Source organism: Saccostrea cucullata, unplaced genomic scaffold, assembly GCF_032062105.1.
Source record: "Saccostrea cucullata isolate Sc308-1 unplaced genomic scaffold, CSIRO_AGI_Scuc_v1 ctg6400, whole genome shotgun sequence".
NCBI classification, from domain to species: Eukaryota; Metazoa; Mollusca; class Bivalvia; order Ostreida; family Ostreidae; genus Saccostrea; species Saccostrea cuccullata.
Genome location: NW_026931147.1, coordinates 28324 through 32626, shown reverse-complemented (window position 1 = coordinate 32626; position 4303 = coordinate 28324).

The following is a 4303-nucleotide window of genomic DNA, read 5'->3' as shown; positions in this document are numbered from 1 at the left end:
AACACTATAAGGAAAAATATTTAAAAGAAATTTTATTTACTTGACAATTAAAGAATCTTTTTTCACTTAAAAAGGAGTCATTTTTCAATGGGGGTCAATTTTTTATAAGACTAGCATATAAAATAATGACCTCTAGGACACATTTACTACATAATATGATTTTTTTTCTACGGGAATGGGGGGGTGTCATTTTTTGTTGTTTGGTCGTTATTCGATTGGGGTCATTGTTACTCATTAAAAAAAGTGTGTATATTATTGCACACAAGAAGGTCACTGCTATTCGTATATTCTATCAACTGGAAATATTGACTACAGTGCGTTCCTTAATATAATGTTTGATACACAATCTTTTCCAACTTCTACCAAAAATTATCAATTGTTAAAAACCCTCTCTTTGATCTGAAATCGAGAGAGTCAAATACATGTATTACACATGCTTTTACCGACGTTTTGGCTGGCACGATCAATCGGTCAAGCGGGCTGTGTGCACATCTTAACTACGAGAGTATGGGATAGATGCCTAATAACTGTTCTGAAATCAAGCTTTGAACTCCTTCAGATAATGATTCTCAATCGAGTTTGACTTTATTTGATACAAGTCATATACATATTTTTCTAAATGAATCACTGTAATACCTCGGTCTGTCAATATAAATTTTTGGACACTTATATTTCTGTAGATATAGATTGTATGAAAACAGTTATGAGCAAATCAATCGGTTTCATGAAACTAAGATAAATTGTAAAGGTATTGATAATTTAAATGTCTTCTAATTCTTTTAATTCTTTCAAGAAATCTTTCAAGAAACAATTCTAATTTTCATATGGAGTGTAATATATCACAACTTACGCATTGCACGAGCTTTCTGCAATAAAACATCTTTCTTCTGTGTTAAGATGAAGACAAGCTGGATCTTTTTAGAAAAAAAAAATATATGAATTGATGTCCTCGGGTAATAAGTATATATATATACGAGGGTCATTCAAAAAATACGTAGACAAGGGCCTTACCATCACATTATTTTTACAAATCTTAATATCAGTACATTTTTAAATGTTTAAAGATATATTTTATAGATTTCTGAAGTTTCATGCTATTTGATTAAACGGAACTCATACTAGACAATTTTAAATGTAAGATGTTTTGTCACCACGGAGCACGGTCAAAAACAGTGTATGTCAAAAAGAACGTTAAAGAACATTTCTCAACTCACAGTCCCTTTTCATTTTATACATGGTTTGTATCGTATTCCTCATTCATTAAAACCTTTCCACAACACTTTACACCTAGTATGCTATCAATAATTTGAATATAATTTAAATAAGATTGTCAATGTTTTTAAATCCTTTACCATGAAATTCTGCTCTTACAGGTTCCGCAACAGTGAAGTGCATGTCACGTTTCATGACGTTACTAACTCTTTTGAAAAGATTTAGAACTATAATCTGTTTTTTGCAGAAAGCCCATCGCCAAATTTAAAGTCTTTACCCATCAAAAATTGTCTGTTCCATTAAAATACAGATACACGGCTCATTTTATGTATTTTTCCTCGTCTCTCCAGCATTTTTGGAGTTTGTTTTAAGAGTTTCCAAATGCAAAACAAAATTATTGCTACTCGCTGTTCTGTGACATCCTTCAACGTCATGATTTTTTGCTTTTTTAAATCAAGACTATCTGTCTGTAGAAATGGATATCTTTTAAACAAAGTAATGTATTACATTAACTTTTTGCTTTTGAAGAAATGAAACAATTTTTAATTTAAGCACGTAAATTTTATTTCATTTAAGGACAATTTTCAAGAGTTATGGCTTCAGATATGAAAAGTGAATAATCAGTCAATAACTCAATTTTGACCCTGCTCCGTGACCCCATTTTTGCTGTCTTAAATCTTTGATAATTTTGACAAACATAAAGATATATTCCAATTTCTTTGCTAAAAATATTTTGAATCTGTTGTTAAAATATATGTAACAATTTTGGTTTAAATATAACGTTAAATAAAGAAGTTTTGACAAAAGTCTACGAACCTACGAACTTTTTGAATGACCCTCGTATATATATATATATACATATATATATATATATATATATATATATATATATATATATATATATATATATATATATATATATATATATATATATATATATATATATATTATATATATATATATATATATATATATATATATATATATATATATATATATATATATATATATATACTAAAATATTTGTGGATTAAATAATTTTATCAATCCTTACATTTATACAGGTCAATGCTTCTGAAATACTGTTTAGGACATCCCTCTGTAAAGTTAGTGCAGCTAATCTGGTCTAGAAATCCATTCCCTATCGATCTCAGACAGTGACCTGAGTAGAAAATATAAAGTTAATGGTTTTTGATAATTTCAAGATTGCAAAAACAAAGATTCTTTGCATATATACATCTAATTAATATAGTATAAGAATGTTTTTTTGCATTGCGTCAAAGACCATGATGACAACTGCGCTCAAAGTAAATAATACACGCTTACTTAGGTCATTTAAGCTACATGAATGGAATTTCCTTTGTACTCCTAAAGGGTTATTTGTGCAAACAACTACTTCTGTGTTAATGTTGACAAAATGCGTTGACCATTCACACAGCAAGGCCGATTATCGCTTACGCTGAGCGTAACTTTTGGCGAAAAACCCTTATTTAATTGGAAACATTACTGAAATTGATGATATGTTGGGTAGATGATTATGGGGAAGTATACTACAAATACCGATTCACTTATTGTTAAAAAATATTGGAACTCCAGGACAGGAAAATGGTGTGGAGAAATTAAAATGTACAGTGAACAGATGTAGAAGGTAATTTAAATGTACATAATACTATACTCTCATCATAATACTGATCAACATCATAAACTTGAAGTATCAACATATATATATGTTAAAGTAATATACGCCGTATGGATGCGATTTGTATGTGAAACAAAATGATTAAATGATTTGAAACACATAAAGTGTAATGAAAAAATAATATTTCCACAAAATTTAACTATAAAACTCGTTGTAATAACAGAACAATAAAGCAATATCTGCAATCAAGAATTCAGTCTTTTCATGAATATTGATAAAGGAAGTGCGTAAACAGTAGGTCTAAATATAGACACTTATGTCCACGGGAAATTATAGACAACGAAGCACGTTGCATTTTGACAACGATTATTAATAAAAGGTTTATATGCGTCATAACAGAGTATAGATGGTTGATACTGATTACATTTAAAGATAATTTATATTAATAGTAACTCGCCATCTACGTCAAAAAGTGAGTTGTATCTCAAAGGGCTTACCTCGTTTTCTTGACGCCGTGTTTGTTTATCAATCTAAAAGTAGCGACGGCGTCACGTGGTGGATTCACTTAAAAATAGACATTCTTCTCCTTGCAGGATAATAAATAATTATAATTTGATAACTTTATTACGAATTTTATTTAAATGGTGTAATTTTCAGGATTGTCGTAACTTTTATTGGTAAACAAAATATATAAATTTCAAGCCGTATTTTAAAATGGCGCACATTATAGCGTATATTACTTTAAAGGAACAAAATGGAATTTATTTGCTCTAAACACCTTTGTAGAACTAAACACTCGAACATGTAGGATCTCAGCCAGAATCTTAAAGAATGACAATGGACAACCATAAAAGGAATATTAACCTTAAACCACCGTATTTCAACGAGAACAAATTAAAATGACCACTAGATTCAAACGCTGATACAAACATCGCCCATTATGATATCAAAGCAAAGTAAAAAAAAAAAAAAACAAATCTACATGTATGACTCAAGGATAAAAAAAGTAAACGTATCAGTTTGTAATATAATAGTTTATGTCCATAGATCTAAAATCCAAGATTATATCTGAAGAACTGACTACCTTTCTGGTAAAGTCCAACAATTGATTTCGTATAACAGAATTCTACTAAAGCTGTTAGGTCTTGGTTTGGGACACAGACGTAACGACTCCTTCCATTCTCATCTTCACTACAGTTTAGTCTGATAGCTGCCTCAGTTGTCTCCTCTTGACTTAAAGGACAGGAATCCACCACAAATTCAAACCCATTGTACGACATTCTGGCATCTATATATAAAAATATTCTTTGAAATATCGTTAGGATTCCTCTGCCATCGCATATTAAATGTTGAAATTTCAGATACCGCATTTATTTTAATTTAATACTTTTTATCATAAAGGCATATACATGTAGAAATTTTGGTACATCCGAAAATATTAAAATCCACTTG